This window comes from Sander lucioperca, chromosome 12 (assembly GCF_008315115.2).
Source record: "Sander lucioperca isolate FBNREF2018 chromosome 12, SLUC_FBN_1.2, whole genome shotgun sequence".
Classification (NCBI taxonomy): Eukaryota; Metazoa; Chordata; class Actinopteri; order Perciformes; family Percidae; genus Sander; species Sander lucioperca.
The window spans coordinates 18,368,925-18,386,338 of record NC_050184.1 but is presented as its reverse complement, the minus strand read 5'-3'; the positions used below and the strand labels follow the sequence as shown (position 1 = coordinate 18,386,338).

General features: G+C 42.1%; 1 long non-coding RNA gene across 2 annotated transcripts; it reads right to left on the bottom strand.

Annotated features, from left to right (window-relative positions):
• Positions 1-7,745: 7,745 nt before the first annotated feature.
• On the bottom strand, positions 7,746-16,792 carry LOC116039180. 2 transcript variants are annotated; one of them, XR_004102279.2, is made up of 3 exons: positions 16,592-16,792; positions 15,681-15,832; positions 7,746-7,802 (listed from the first exon to the last, which is right to left on the bottom strand). It is a non-coding gene; the product is annotated as an uncharacterized LOC116039180 (long non-coding RNA). The 2 variants fall into 2 exon arrangements; XR_004102278.2 differs by having other exon boundaries at positions 7,758-7,805.
• Positions 16,793-17,414: the final 622 nt, after the last annotated feature.

Here is a 17,414-nt window from a genome sequence, read left to right as displayed (position 1 = left end):
CAGCAACCCGTTCGACCCAGAGGTGAACTGTCCCCCGCTCCCCCCTCCCCTTCTCACACAGCTTCTCTGTGCAGTGTGCGCATGGCACCCTGGTCCAACTAGTTTTAACATTCACATAGGTAGACTGCAGCAGGACAAAAGAAGGGAGTATGCCACGATAATAAGCAAAGAAACTGACAGTTTGATAGATGGAATTCTGTACCTGCACTGTAAGAAAATTCAAGGTAGTTTAACTTGGAAATGCAAGTTCACCTGCTGCCTTGAAAATCGAAATTCACTCAACTTGAAGACTGCATTTGTTTCAACTTAGAAATTAAAGTTAATGAGGTTGATGTAACTACAGTGTTCTAGTTTTGTTAAAGTTCTTTTAGTTGATTTAACTTTTTATTACTTGGTTTAACTTCATACTTTAAGTTAAAACAAATAATTAATTTTCTTTACTAATGCAAGAAACCTTCCTTGCCTAGTATAACAGACATACTTTCCTGCTTTATTACAACTCACAGTTTCAAGTTAAAACAACATAACCACATTTATAGCGGCGATAGTGTGGGTATTTGGGTGCGGTAGGGACCCCTCTAAAGCCGCTGATCTTGCGTCACTTGACACAAAAGGGCCACTAGTGAAGTGACACTAGCTTAATGACTGAAGGAAGCCTATTACTGCTCAAAGTCTAACACTGCAATACTACAGCTCTTCTTATCAAACGTAACAGTCACTTAACTCATGGTTACAAATGTAAACCAGCACAAACTTTTCAGAAAATTTTAACACAACTCTATTTACTGCCTTGCATCATGGGAATTGACCAGCCAATGAACCAATTGCACCTGACTGCAGTACGCAGATCAGGGTTGGGCTAAATGTGGGCGGAGCTAAACATTTGACTTTTGAAAAGTACTTTCCATTTCAATTTGAGAAGAGTGAAATGCCAAATTCACAATTCACAAGTCGTTGACAGGTTCTCCCTCTGCCGGTGGCACTAGTGCTTTCTTGTTTGCCACAACACGTGTTATATTTTAGTTGAAATTTGAATAAGCTACATCACTTATCTGCGGTGTACAATTAATTTATTGTGTCCATGCTTAAACTTTGCCGTGAAAGAAGACAGGTTATTTTAAACTTGAAAGGCAACTCTTTTTTGTTGCAACACACACACACATGCTTTTTTTTCAACTGATAACTTACATACCCAAGTTCAATCAACACATACATATCTGACAGAAAATTAAAATAGTCGACCCAATGAATAAATTAATAAAAAGTTTAACTTTCAAAAACTCATAAAGTTGAGTTCAAAATCCACAACTTCTATAAGCTCGTTCAGTTAAAAATAAGAAATAAGTGGACATAACTAAATTGGTCTGTAATGTTTTACAGTGTGGATATTTGGTTTTGTTCATCGTTAAGGTGTAACAGACTGACAAATTGACTGCTGAAATTCTATATCTTGAGATTTAGTTTTGTTCATCACTAAAGTGTCGCAACATTTCTGAATATCACCTATGAGTCACATCATTAGCCTTGCTTCTGTTCCAATATAAATGCCCTAATAGAATTTAGTTAAAAATAAGTATAAAAATCTCTTGAAAAGAAAAATGTGATACAGAATTGGTATCTTGTCATGGTAACGGTCGACTCGGTAATTATGTGTTATTAAACCCTAGGTTCATTTTGCGCTGGAATATTCCTTTAACTAACCATTATCAACAGTTAAAGGGTAACTATAGTTTTGTTCAACCTGGGCCCCATTTCCTCATGCATTTGTGTCTAATAGACTGATGTGACCAAAAATCTCTTTGGTCCAGTACTGAGCGAGATCACAATGAGGGGCCAGCACTAGGGCTAGGACGGTTACAGCATTACCGCAATACCGCGGTCACGTGACGCCTACCGGGGGTCTGAGCTCGTCACTGTCATCACCACAAAAAAACATTGGCCTACACGTTGTGTCTAATGACATGGATTCAATGTGTCTCATGAAATGGATTCATTGATTCTAATGACATGGATTGTGTCTGATGACATTGTGTCTTACATGGATTCAAGGATTTCTAAACAAAACTTATCATCAAAAGATGGAGCAAATCCGACCTTTCGCGAGTTGGGGAGCGCAATGTTCCATACCGTGTATTACGGTAGGAAAGGTAAAGACATTTCTCCGTTCTCAGCTGAGGTAGACACATCAACGTTACAGCTGTAGTGTTTACCATTGCACATTAGCCTAGCAGCTAGCAGAGTTTACTTCTGTTTATAGCTTTATCCTGATAAAGCATCACATTGAATTTCGGCCTGCATGCACGTTTTGTAGCCTAAAACAGAGCAGCTTATATCGGTAGAGAGAGCAACAAGTGAGTAACAACTGCCGAGTGACCGAGTCGCCCTCTCGGCTCTCCGTCTGCTCAGCTGCTAGACAGGCTGCACTCAGGCTGCAACATGTTGTAAGGTTTAAGCCGATGTTTTTTCAGAGGTAACTCCATTCACTTTACCGGCAGTATTGACAATAGATAAAGCCACCGTGGCTTGAGAAGCTCTAGCTTGTTGTTTTATTGTTCACTTTAAACTCACTTTTCATCATCTTTGCTATTTTCTTTTTCCTCTCTCTTTTCCTCACAGCGGCACTCTACTCTCCGTTACCGCTCGCTCTCCTTGCGCGACCACACGGGCACTGACTCTCGCTCTAACTTACGCTACTCTCATAAGGGGGTTGCGGTATACCGCTCTTCCGCGGGAATTTCTTGCTTTTCAACCGCGGTAGAAAAAAATACATACCGCCCCAGCCCTAGCCGGCGCGAACCAAGCTTGAATGTAACCTAATGGGGCAATTGTGGAGCCTTGCTTTTTGTCCAATAAAAGTGATTTTTGTTTTGCTACTGACAAGGTCAGATTGTTCTGTATTTAACCTACTACATACTGAAATTTAGGCAATATAGTAAATTGTTGAACTATCAAAATTAAGTAAGTCACTTATTGCATACGGAAAATTTAAAGTAATCAATTTCTTTACATTAACTTGATAAATTCAGCTATTATGTTTTCATTACTTAACTGAATCTAATCTAATCTCTTTTTTCACAAGGAAAGCACCTTCCCAAAATGATGATGATCTTTGTCCTTGTTCTTCTGTGTGTTGGTAAGTTCAAAATTATTAATTAAAAATAAATGTGCTGTAAAGAGAAGTCTTAAAATGTGGGATCAAAATCTGAATGTTATACTGATCAACCATGACATTGTTGAAAACCATCAGACAATGCACTTGTCAAATGAGTTTAAAATGTTAAACTAAATGTGCACCTGATCAAACAATTTCTACAACAGCTGCCCCAGCAGTAACTACAGCTGACCTAGAAATAATGACAGCTGCCCCAGCATCAACCACAGCTGCCCCAGCAGTAACAACAGCTGCCCCAGCATCAACCACAGCTGCCCCAGCAGTAACCACAGTGGCCCCAGCAGTAACCACAGCTCCCCCACCATCAACCACAGCTGCCCCACCAGTAACCACAGCTGCCCCAGCAGTAACCACAGCTTCCCCAGCATCAACCACAGCTGCCCCAGCATTAACAACAGCGGCCCCAGCAGTTACCACAGCCGCCCCTGCAGTAACCACAGCTGCCCCAGCAGTGACGACAGCAGCCCCAGCAGTAATAACACCTTTGACAACCACAGCTGCAGCAACAACAAGCACAGCTGCCCCAACAACAAGCACAGCTGCCCCAACAACAACGAGTGCTGCACCTACAACAGTTGCACCTACAACTGTAGCTCTTACAACTGCTGTAACTACTACAACAGCAGCACCAATCACTTTGGCCCCTGAACCAGTTTATAGCCTCTCAGTAGACTTGACAGCAGTACCTTTGTCACCTGCCCTTACTGACCCCAGCAACACTGAATTCAAAAATCTTGCACAACGAGTCATAAATACTGTGAGTGCATTTTCAAATTATACACTTGTCATTGATTGCATCAGTGTTTTGAATGAGGATTGCATAGAATATTTTACCTAAAACACAAATCTGTTAAGATTTGTATACATTTCATTAATTACAGTGAAATTGTATGTACTTGAAATCTACTTAAGGTCCCTCAATATTGTTTTCTTGCAGTGTACTGCGATTTACCAAAAACAATTTGGAAGACATTTTAACAGATGCAATGTGAAAACGTTCAGGTAAAATCATTTTTTCTATAGTGGTTTATTGATTTGACTTCATATGCAAGGTTTTGATCTTGAAATTGGTATAATCTAATGTTAATAGTATCCTGTGTAAAACGCACATGACACCAGGCAATCAAAACCAGTCATATAATTTATTAACTCTTGTCCCATTTGGTTTTTTGATACAGTGCCATACCTTCACGAGCAACTGGAACTGAAGCGGTATTGGAGGTTGTGTTCAATAGAACTACTCCTATTGCAGATCTCCCACAAAATAATGACATTGGTAAAATCTTAGTAACAGCTGTGAGTAATCCCAACAATACCTTCGAAGTGAGCATAGATCCAGGATCAGTCAAAGTATTAGGTAAGTAAACATAAACATTTTGCTCTTCTTATGTAAAACCCCTTCATAAAGACAACTTCCGTGTTGTACAGTTCAATCCATGAAGGATGAGCTATTCTCTAAGCTACCTTGTATGCAGTCAGAATGCTTGTTATGTAAAGAATGTGTCATTCACTTTAACATTTTATTTACATTGGCCACTTCAGGACTACATAAGATGCTATTAAGTCTGCAAAGCCAACTATTTGTAAACATTTTATGATGGTTCTTATAAGTCTGTGAAACTGGCACCAAAGTCAGTTTGACATCAAACAAGGAACAAGAAATCCTTTTCGTTTGGACACCAATAATTTCTTTAAAAATATGTTTTTACAGCAGGTCCATTTCCAAATACAACTGAAGCACCTACAACTGCTGCGCCTACTACAGTTGCACCTACAACTACTGTATCCACTACTGCTGCACCTACAACTATAGCACTCACAACAGCTAGGGTGTCTTTCAGATCTGTTAAAAGCACTTTTACAAACGACTTGCTGAATCCATCATCAACAGCTTTTAAAAATCGAGCTGCAATAATAAAGGGACAGGTAAGCACTCACCAAAGAACTGAACAATCCCTTGACAGTCTACATATAAAAACGTCACTTGTCCAAATTTCCAGAAAGAATCGATGACAGAGACATTAAAGGGAATACGTTAGGAAGATAAAACTACACCTCCAGCTCACTGTACAACTTATATGTTCAAAGTAAAAAGTCTTTAAATACAACTTATTTTGTTTCTGCAGCTTGAACCTGTCTTCCAAAGGACATTCTCTTCCTCCTTCAGGTCTTTGACAGTGGTGGCATTCAGGTAATTTAATTTATGTTCAGGTAATATAATTTAAGAATAGTGGACTTAATCTGATATTTCAAACTATATTATGTGTTTCTCTTTATGCAGCAGTGGATCAGTCATCAACACCATGGACCTTAGCTTTGTAAGCACGTTTGCTCCTAATAACACTCAGATTGGAAGGGCTTTGATCAACGCAGCTTCAAGCGTCAGTGGCTTCGACATTGAAGGCAGCTCCATCAACGTGAATGGCATCTGTAAGCAATACTGAGTGCTACTTGATAAAAATATTTTTAAAAAGGTACACAACTGTTTGTTAAACTAATGTCCTTCTCCTCATTTACAGCTTCGGGTGGAGTAAGCCACAAAATCAGTCTCGTCACTGCATCCTGCCTGGTACTGTTGTCATGGCTACTGTAAAGCAAGCAATAGCATCCGTGCTGTTGTATGTACGCATGCATTTGTGTATATGTGCATGTATGTGTGTGTGTATGTGTGTGTATGTATGTGCTACATAAGCTTATATGAAGTTGTACAGGTGTTCCTATAAGGTCAAAAAAATGTACCACATAGTTTAACTTTGTTGTCTGTAAACATCTTTTATTTTTGATATTTTAAAGGCCCTTCTAACAGGCATTAGAAATTAGCAGTAGCTATAAATGTAAGATACATCACATTGGATAAGTGTATTAAAGTAAATTACTTAAATGGACACAGTAATGACAGTGGACAGGAATGTTTGTCGAACTGAACACATTTCAGTGTGGGATTGTCCAGAATGCTGGGCTGGACAGAATGACACAGACAACTTTAAGCACCTGGTCCACTGAATCATCACTAGAATATAAGCCAAACCATTTAAAATCAAGCCCTGGGATGTCAAAAAGAGTGCTATAGCAATATTTAACTTAGTAACAGTTACTAATGCTGTCCTGTTTAGTCACTGCAAAAACTAAACAAGTACAAGTATTATCATATGGTATACATGATATATATATTTTTACAAAACAATGCACTGTCAATGTTCTTATTTTTACAAAGTGTATTTATGTAATCATGCATATCTGTATTCTGTGAGATTTCTTGTAGTTTGTACAATTTCTGATTAACTTTACAATGATCACAATACAAAGAAGAAAATAAATTGTCTCTTGTGTGATGTTTTGCAATGTATTTGGGTAAAGAAAAAGTTTATCAGGGCATGCTGTCAAAGACAAAGTTGACAAAGAAGCCACTTCTGTTATCGTTAGAAATAAAGGTGCAGATTACTTGTGAATTTGTGACACAAATGCTTGTAAGGTAGTTTATGAGCTAAGTCTTAGCAAGACACACATTTTTAGTTAAAGCAGCCATATTATGCTCATTTTCAGGTTCATAATTGTATTTTAAGGTTGTACCAGAATAGGTTTACATGGTTTAATTTTCAAAAAACACCATATTTGTGTTGTACTGCACCGCTCTATCTCACTGCTGCAGATCCTCTTTTCAGCTGGTCTCTGTTTTAGCTACAGAGTGAGACCTCTTTTCTTCTTCTTCTTCTGTACTATCTTTGATTGCACTGCACATGCCCAGTAGCTCAGATGTAGATCATGTCAGCTAGCTAGCTCCATAGACAGTAAAAGAAAGGCTGTTTCTACAACTTCAGTCAGTTACAAGGCAGGATTAGCTGGGAGACTTCAAAATGAGGGCGCACATGTAAGTAGTTCTTTTGTAGATTATGGTGAACTTGTGTGTGTTGTAGCAGTGCTTTGCTATTGAGAACGAGGTAGCATGCTAGCGTTAGCATGCTAGCGTTAGCATGCTAGCGTTAGCCATAGCGTTAGCATGCTAACGCTACGAGCTAATGGTTGCGGTTAGCCTGCTCGTTTCGGCTTGTGACGTCACAAGCCGTGCCGATTTTGAACAGCTCACCCAGAGACTGAAGGCAGGACACATTCAGAAACCGTATCTCACTATAAACAGCATGGATGGATTTTTTTCAAAGTTTGTATGTGTGTGGAAGCACCAGAGACACAACATAACACCCCAAATCCCAGAAAAAGTGATTTTTTCATAATATGGGCACTTTAAGAAAACAAAGACTTTGGGTTAGAATTATGGCGTACCACATCTTTAGTCCTTACAATCTTGACTATTATTTTTGAACAGCGACTACACCTGCTCAAAAAAATCATAATCATATACTAAACTGTAACTGTTCCTTCCATCCACAAAACAAACTTAAAAGAATCCAAAACCCATTTTTCAACTACTTTTCGAAAAGAAAAACAAAGGAAACAAAATATCCTAAAGAGATTCAATACAACAGTCAAAGGTGACATGTCACAAATTTGTGTTAAAGCGAGAGCATTCTGTCAACCATACATCACATGATGAACCCATTTGATCAAACACTGGAAAGAGCATCTTTACCATGTTACATTAGGTCAGGTAGCATCAGAAGCCATCTCTGCAGATCTGCTGAATGCAAAGGAAATAGGTGAGAAGGCATTTGTTGAATTCTTTCAGCAATGTCTCAACACAGATGAGGTTGAATTTTATGCACCATTGAAAAAAATGAAACTCAAGACATTTAAGGACACAGCTACCTCAAGTGTCACCAAAGTGAGAGGCCGGGAGATAGCCCTCAAAGCAGATAGAGATCTCTTCGCAAGGCTTATTGTGGTTGGAACAGTGAGGAAGATAGACATAGGGGAAATGCTGGTCTATAGTCTGGGGCCCTTGCCTGCAGCAATTGCAAACGTTGATGGCTCGATTGTAAAAGCAGACAAAGCTAAATTAATACACTTTCTAGAAAGGTCAGTAAATCCACCAGCCACAGTTGAAATCCCTGATGGCTCAACCTGGGTGTGTGATGCAATGGCACTAGTACAAGCCATGAAACCCCAAAATACATTTGGAAGATTTGCCAACAATGTACTTATGTACCTGATCAATACAGCCAAAGCAAGTAAATCAAAAGTTGTGCATTTTGTCCCTGATACCTACAAACAGATGAGCATAAAGAACACGGAACGAGACAGACGAGCTACAAAAGGATGTCAGTTGACTAAAATATATTCGGCTGACCAGAAAACACCAAAACAATAGTCCAAGTTCTTGTCTTGTGGTGACAACAAGGAGCAACTGCAACAGTTTTTCTTTGAGTCGTGGTCTAAGCATAGACTGTATATATTAATGGACAGAGCATGTGTGACGTCACCCATTGGTTTGTGGAGATCAGTTATCCGTCGTCGAGTTTGCGTTTATGGGCGCAGCCATCCTGGTTGCGGATGTGACGTTTTTAGACGAGAGGGCGTAGTGAGGGAGGAGCCATACCGACTGTTGGGCGGTGTCTGACTTTTTTTTTTGGAGTTGACAACGCTGCCTACACTCTACGTTACCTTACACACGTTCACTGGCAATCTGGATGCAACTGCTGCTGAAAGCTAGCATACATAATTCGAGGTAAGATATAGCTTCGCTAGGTTTTAAATATATCTTTGTCCAATAGTTATGTTATAAGATGAGTCACATTGTAAAGTAAATGTATCTGAAGTTACCATGTAAATTGTCTGTAATGTTAGCTAGCCACTGGTAAAACATGCTAACGTTAATTTTCTGCAAATCGAAGTTTACGTTGTCCTAATTTAAACGTAGTGTCAGCGAAATGCAAAACGGGGATTGTTAATGCTTATCATTATCTAACACTAAGTATTAGCAGATGTATAACAAAGTTTCTTAGAACGTTTGGTTAACTGTAATAACCATAATGCACTGATAATGTCTTGCTACTGTTTGCTCCATCAGTCTATGGTTGGCACAATTAGCCTTTACATGCTTTTAAGAGCTAACATTAGCAGAAATAAGCTCATTTAACTAAATTAAAGTTACACTAAAGAACAATAGACTGTTGTTGATTCATCTGTATTCTCCCCCGATAATTAATGAAGTACAGTTACATGCTAGTGTGCATATATATTTAACTATGAGGGGCTCAAATGGAAATTGATGACTCTTTCTTTCAGAAATAGAAGTGTGGAGAGCCACGATGGCATGTGCACCCACCCAATACCTCAGAAGTAAGTCCATTTTCTCTGGCATCACCCAGAGATGCAGGTGGAGAGCTGTTAACAATCCGGGGAAGATCGACAAGGCTCGCAGGTTTTTTTTTTCTTTTTCCACTGTGCATTACAGACAACCAACAGACTGTCACACTATGCTCACTTTAATTGTAAAGGCAGCTTTTATTTCTTTACCCAGGCATTTGGACTTGACTGAACAGAGTGCTGCACAAGTGTTTTAAGCTTTATATGTTAAGCTATATTTTTATATTGTGGTTTGTAATGTCAACCATTTCTACTGTAATTAACAATGTGACACTAGTGATTCAACTACCCTTTTTTTTTTCATATGCAGACATGTCTTACCTTGACCCACAGCAGTGTTTTATGTGTGGAATGTACACCGGATTGTAAAAGGTGAACTACATTATTTAATTCATCAATTTAACCCCTAACCCTAACATAATCTTAAAAATATTGCCAGTGTTTGTGGTTTATGTAGTTTTTGTAGTTAATGCCCATTTCAATGTGAAATAAAGGTCTTTCTAAAGCTACATTTGTTTTTCTGAAACAACTATAGGAACATACACAATATTGTAGTCATACAAGAAGACATTGGTAATTTGATAGAATTTGTAATTGATTAAAAGTGTCTATTTTGGCTTTAATCAACACAAATATGATTTCTCAAATGTTACCATATTTGAATGTTGACAAAGAAGGATCAGGGAAATGTAGTTTGTGCTTTTCTTGTGTGTCTTTATGTACTTGTCAATTTTAATCACCATGAAAACACTTCACCAAAATCCTTTTAGATTAATTTATAGACATATTTATTTTGACATACATAGTCAAGTGTTTACACCCTCTCCTGGAACCATCACCTTATCGTGGTGGAGAGGTTTGTGTGTCCCTATGAACCTGAGGGCTGTGTTGTCTGGAGCTTTGTGCTCCTGGTAGGGTCTCCCAAGGCAAAGTGGTCTCAGGGGAGGGGCCAGACAAAGAATGGTTCAAAAACCCTATGAAAAAACGAGGTAGAGATGGAGTGACCCTGCCCGGAGGAAGCCCGGGGCCCCCGTCTGGAGCCAGGCCCAGATGGAGGGCCCGTCAGCGAGCGCCTGGTGGCCGGGTTTGCCACGGAGCCCGGCCGGGCACAGCCCGAAAAAGCTACGTGGCACCTCTCTCTCCAACCCATGGGCCCACCACCTGTGGGAGGAACCGCTGGGGTCGGGTGCGCTGCCACATGGGTGGCAGTGAAGGTCAGGATCCTCGACGGACCAGACCCGGGCAGCAGACGCTGGCTCTGGGGACTTGGAACGTCACCTCTCTGTGGGGGAAGGAGCCGGAACTTGTGCGGGAGGTGGAGCGCTACCAGTTGGATCTGGTGGGGCTTACCTCTACGCACAGTCTCGGTTCTGGAACCATACTCCTGGATAGGGGTTGGACTCTTTTCTTCTCCGGAGTTGCCCAGGGTGTGAGGCGCCGGGCGGGTGTGGGGATACTCACAAGCCCCCAGCTGAGCGCCGCTACGTTGGAGTTTACCCCGGTGGACGAGAGGGTCGCCTCCCTACGCCTGCGGGTTGTGGGGGGGAAAACTCTGACTGTTGTTTGTGCGTATGCACCAAACAAGAGCTCGGAGTATTCGGCCTTCTTGGAGACCTTGAATGGAGTCCTGTATGGGGCTCCAGTGGGGGACTCCATAGTTCTGCTGGGGGACTTCAACGTGCACGTGGGAAATGATGGAGACACATGGAGAGGCGTGATTGGGAGGAACGGCCTCCCTGATCTAAACCAGAGTGGTTGTTTGTTGTTGGACTTCTGTGCTAGTCATGGATTGTCTATAACGAACACCATGTTCGAACATAGGGATGCTCATAAGTGTACTTGGTACCAGAGCACCCTAGGCCAAAGGTCAATGATCGATTTTATAATCGTTTCATCTGATCTGAGGCCGTATGTTTTGGACACTCGGGTGAAGAGAGGGGCAGAACTGTCAACTGATCACCATCTGGTGGTGAGTTGGGTCAGAGGGTGTGGGAAGACTCTGGACAGACCTGGTAAGCCCAAACGGGTAGTGTGGGTAAATTGGGAACGTCTGGAGGAGGCCCCTGTCCGACAGACTTTCAACTCACACCTCCGGCGGAGCTTTTCGTGCATCCCTGTGGAGGCTGGGGGCATTGAACCTGAGTGGACAATGTTCAAAGTTTCCATTGCTGAAGCTGCGGCGGGGAGCTGTGGTCTTAGGGTCTTAGGTGCCTCAAGGGGCGGTAACCCACGAACACCGTGGTGGACACCGGTGGTCAGGGAAGCCGTCCGACTGAAGAAGGAGTCTTTCCAGGATATGTTATCCCAGAGGACTCCGGAGGCAGTTGCAAGGTACCGAAGGGCCCGAAGGGCTGCAGCCTCTGCCGTGAAAGAGGCAAAGCAGCGGGTGTGGGGGAAGTTCGGAGAAGACATGGAGAAGGACTTGCGGGCGGCACCAAGGTGCTTCTGGAAAACCGTTTGCCACCTCAGGAGGGGGAAGCGGGGAACCATCCAAGCTGTGTACAGTAAGGATGGGACGCTGTTGACCTCAACTGAGGAGGTAATAGGGCGGTGGAAGGAGCACTTTGAGGAACTCCTAAATCTGACTAATACGCCCTCTATGGTAGAGGCAGAGCTGGAGGATGATGGGGGATTGTCGTCAATTTCCCTGGTGGAAGTTGCTGAGGTAGTTAAACAACTCCACAGTGGCAAAGCCCCAGGGATTGATGAGATCCGTCCAGAAATGCTTAAAGCTCTGGGTGTGGAGGGGTTGTCTTGGTTGACACGCCTCTTCAACATTGCGTGGAAGTCGGGGACGGTGCCTAAGGAGTGGCAGACCGGGGTGGTGGTTCCCCTTTTCAAAAAGGGGGACCAGAGGGTGTGTGCCAATTACAGGGGTATCACACTTCTCAGCCTCCCCGGTAAAGTCTACTCCAAGGTGCTGGAAAGGAGGGTTCGGTCGATAGTCGAACCTCAGGTTGAAGAAGAACAATGCAGATTCCGTCCTGGTCGTGGAACAACGGACCAGATCTTTACTCTCGCAAGGATCCTGGAGGGAGCCTGGGAGTATGCCCAACCGGTCTACATGTGCTTTGTGGATCTGGAGAAGGCGTATGACCGGGTCCCCCGGGAGATACTGTGGGAGGTGCTGCGGGAGTATGGGGTGAGGGGGTCCCTTCTCAGGGCCATCCAATCTCTGTACGACCAAAGCGAGAGCTGTGTCCGGGTTCTCGGCAGTAAGTCGGACTCGTTTCAGGTGAGAGTTGGCCTCCGCCAGGGCTGCGCTTTGTCACCAATCCTGTTTGTAGTATTTATGGACAGGATATTGAGGCGTAGTCGGGGTGGAGAGGGGTTGCAGTTTGGTGAGCTGGGGATCTCATCGCTGCTTTTTGCGGATGATGTGGTCCTGATGGCATCGTCGGCCTGTGACCTTCAGCACTCACTGGATCGGTTCGCAGCCGAGTGTGAAGCGGCTGGGATGAGGATCAGCACCTCTAAATCTGAGGCCATGGTTCTCAGCAGGAAACCGATGGAGTGCCTTCTCCAGGTAGGGAATGAGTCTTTACCCCAAGTGAAGGAGTTCAAGTACCTTGGGGTATTGTTCGCGAGTGAGGGGACAATGGAGCGGGAGATTGGTTGGAGAATCGGCGCAGCGGGTGCGGTATTACACTCAATCTATCGCACCGTTGTGGCCTCGGGAAGACCCAGGACTAGGTGGAGGGATTATATCTCCAACCTGGCCTGGAAACGCCTCGGGATCCCCCAGTCAGAGCTGGTTAATGTGGCTCGGGAAAGGGAAGTTTGGGGTCCCCTGCTGGAGCTGCTACCCCCGCGACCCGTTACCGGATAAGCGGAAGAAGATGGATGGATGGATGGATAGTCAAGTGTTTAGTAGGTAATTGAAAATGCACTAGGTGCTGTTTAATCTGTGTAAGGTTATTGCAAATTCATTATAACAAAAGTATTATCACAAATTGTTGGTTGATTGTGGTAGATGAGAGGCAGCTGGAACCCAGACTCCCACCCTCTAGACTCCACTCCTGCAATAAGAGACAGACAGAGAGAGGAGAGACAGACAGAGAGAGGGAGAGAGGAGAGACAGACAGAGAGAGGGAGGGAGGAGAGACAGACAGAGAGAGGGAGGGAGGAGAGACAGAGAAGCTACCTAGGAGCAGCAGGCCTAACAGTAACACAAGAGGACACATCTATTACAGGACTCACATTTTAAACCTCTAAATACCAATGATGCTAAAGTGCTAAAAGTTGGTCTGTCCTTTCAGCAGAAGAAGCTGAACCGAAAATGATTTTCTGGCATCGTTATAATCAGAACACATTTGAGAACTTTGGATGTGGTCAATTGCAATCAGTTTTCCACAACAAGATGATTGGCACCAAATACGCTGCTCTATACACCAGGTCTTCCCTCTGGCTCTGGTCATTCAGTTTTCAGTGTGGATACCTTTGTAAAGACAAACATGTAGTTAAGGCATGGTAGATCACAATGAATTATATTAATATATGAGCTTGTACATAAAGGTATGCTTCACTTGAGGACATGCAGTATTAAGTAAACATACTCCTACATGTCAAATTTATCTTAGACAATGTGTGTTGTACGCAACACTTTTTTAGTGATATGTACATTTTAGTAATAAACAGAATTTGTAGATTGTAACATGTATGTGACTCATCTTAAAACAGTTTAATGTGCTGACAGAAGGTCTTCAAATAGATTAGCAGACACAACTACAGTAAGTGGAAGAAAGACATCAGTGTAACAGCATCAGCAACAGTGGTTAGTAACTTCTGCAACATGCTTGTTAACAGTCTGAAATAATGTATTTAGAATTTTGAGAAAAGAATATTGAACCTGGTGCTTTATACAATACATTTGGCTGCAGAACTGAAGATTTTTCAAGATAGAACACTTATGTAACTTTACAATAATATATATATATTTTTTCATGTGCGACATTTTATTGCAAAAACGGATATTCTGGCCTACTGCCCCGTCCGTCGACGCGCTCCAGCACGGCTTTGTCCGAGGTGAGGGTGACGGTGATGCTGTGTGGGTGTCTGTGCCTGTCCTTCGGGCGCCTCCGGGTAACGTTGCCCAACTCTCGGGCGGGGTACATATATTTCAGTATATTCAAGTAAAAGCATCTCCGCTTGTCCCGTGCGAATGCCCCACACAAAACTCAGATGAGAGGGGGTACTTTCTAAATCACAAAATGTCCCAAAATGATTCTAATCCCGTACGAATAGGATTTATATGAATTTGCACTATAACGTTAGCTATATCAGGCTTTGACTTTAAGCTAACATTACCATTACATGCGCATCAATTAGCAATAACATCACATATGGTTAAAAACAGATTACCGGCGAGACCGTTGTGCATACCTACTGTATACGACTGTAACGTTAAATATATTAATTTGAATCCGTTTATACGGTCTGGTCTGCATAACGTTATTAGTTAGCCCGCTAGCTTGGTTAGCAAGGTGCAATCTAGCTAGCTAACTGATATTCATTGGGATGCTAACGTTGGCTAACGAAAAACGGTATTAAAACAAAATGTAACGTTACTTACCGGAAAAACTGAACTGCCGACTCCTTTGAGTGTCTTGTCGTACAACCGAACGTTGAACAAGACATTATTAGGCGACCAAGTGTCACAGTCACGAAGACGAAAGCTGGTCAACCCCCAAAGTGAAGTTTACATGCCATGGATAAGCTTTGCTGCTGGAATTCAGATAGAATGCAGGTTTAAGGCACTTCCGCATTTGCCGCATTTTGCTGAACCGGATGCGCTCGCTGTCCACTAATATATACAGTCTATGGGTCTAAGTCTAGGATTGATCAAATTGAGGCCATTACATTGGTAGTTGGACATGGCTCTGAGTGTCACATAATCAGCATAAACAACAGTGGCACAGACCTTGAGGTGTTACCACTGCCAGCATTGTCTACAATACAGGAGGAAGCATACAGTGCTCAGTATGGCGTTGGTAAAGTGAAGGCAATTAAAACACTGCTTTCTAACGAAGACCATTGTGCCACAATGAGTAGGTTGGGAACAGCTTTTCAACTGCCAGCAGAGCTGTATGAAGCTACAGAAGCATTTACCTGTGCACTCTATGACCTTAAAGACTGTAGGGATGTCAATTATGCAAGGTCTCAGCTGTTCAAGAGTGGAAAGTGCACAGACAGAAGTCTACCACCAAACAGGGATGCCTTGCATAACCACACCCAGCGGGCAAACTACCAGGCAGCCATATACAGAAGGTCCCTGAAGAGTCAGCCTGATGTTCCCCCACCAATGGCCCATGGTTGGAAGATTGAGGGAGACTTCTTTGGGATTGACTGGATGACACTTCCCCTAGCCCCTGTCGGCATCTTGGAGCTTGTGTACTGCTCCTGTAAAAAAACACAATGTGTCAAAGGGAGATGCACATGCAAATTGAAAGAGCTCCCATGTACAGACATGTGTCTTTGTGTGGACTGTGAGAACTTCCCAAATTAGGTATCAGCGTAGGCGTCTTTCTAGCAAGCGGAACGAGAAATGTAAAATAAATTTAGTTTTAATTGCTTTGTTGTTGTTTGATGACAAAATCTATAACATTAAGGATAAATATTGTAATGTAATGTTATTTAATACATGGTATCTCTTCCATGACTAGCTATTAGGATATCTGCTGTTGATGTAAACCTATGTAATACATGTTATCTCTTCCATGCCTAGCTAGTAACGTTAGGTCATCTGTAGTTGATGTAATCTTATGTAGCTAGCTAATAACGTTACATGTTATCTCTTCCATGACTAGCTATTAGGTGATGTAGCTAGTAGATGTAAACTTATATGATAAATGTTATCTTTTCCACTTTAATCTCTGTCTAGTAATCGTCTTTCATATCATAATTTCCGGCGCTACAGCCTGACAGAATAACTGTGTTTACGTTAACGTTAACATGCACTGCTAACATTACATCTAGCTAACGTTTACATGCTAACACGTTAGCTCTGTATCTGTGTGTATCTATGTCATTTCTAACAAATATAACGTTACCTGTAAATACAAACATAAAACGGAATAGCGTTATATGTTCACGGTTTACAGAGTTCATGCACTAAGCTGACATTAACGTTATAAGACAGGTATAAACAGCATTATTTACTAGAGCCATTACACCTGGAATCTTGGATGCCGCTGTTAATGTTTCTCGACTTTGGATAGGATTCCTGCTGGAAAATGTTTGATTGTGTAGTTTTCGTTAGAGAAGATTTTATGGTGATTTCCCCAAGATTTTACACTATAGAAAGTGCTCCCGCTGTTATGGCATGTGCTCATGGATGTAGCTAGCTAGCTAGAGAACACATATGCTACGCTACAGTCGTGGTATTGGCACTTCATTTTGAACGAATATTATTGGCAGACTTTATTCACGTGACGATAGAATTAGTTTTTTGATTGGATAGATGTATAGTACTCCCTCGCATTTGCCTAATCTGTTTATTAAACGTAAATTTAGTTTTCAAAAAAATATGATCGACTTGACATTGCCAACAAACGGATACGTGTTCAGAAAAAAATGATTTAGTTTGTGTAAAAAAAGCAGCTAGCAGCGTTCGGCCCACCACCTAGAGAGGTTAAGGGCTCCTTTGATCAAAAAACATGACTTTATGTACAAAAAACTGCAAAAGTAAAGCCGTAAATTAAATAGCACAGTGCATCATTAATCCCTACCAACTAAACAACGGGGGATACGACATAGCAGGACCGGTAAGGTGCAACAAACAAAAGCGCAGGTGTGCATGAATACAAGATCCCAAACTGGAAAAATGCCGCCGACAAACACAGCTAGATTCGACGATTTGGACAGTAAACTTGATAAGCTCCTGGCATTACAAACGGAGCGAGAGAAAAATCTAAAACTTTTCAATGTGCCAGAGTCAGAAGAAAGCAGCAAGGGGATTGTTCCCTTTCTAGTGAACCTAATA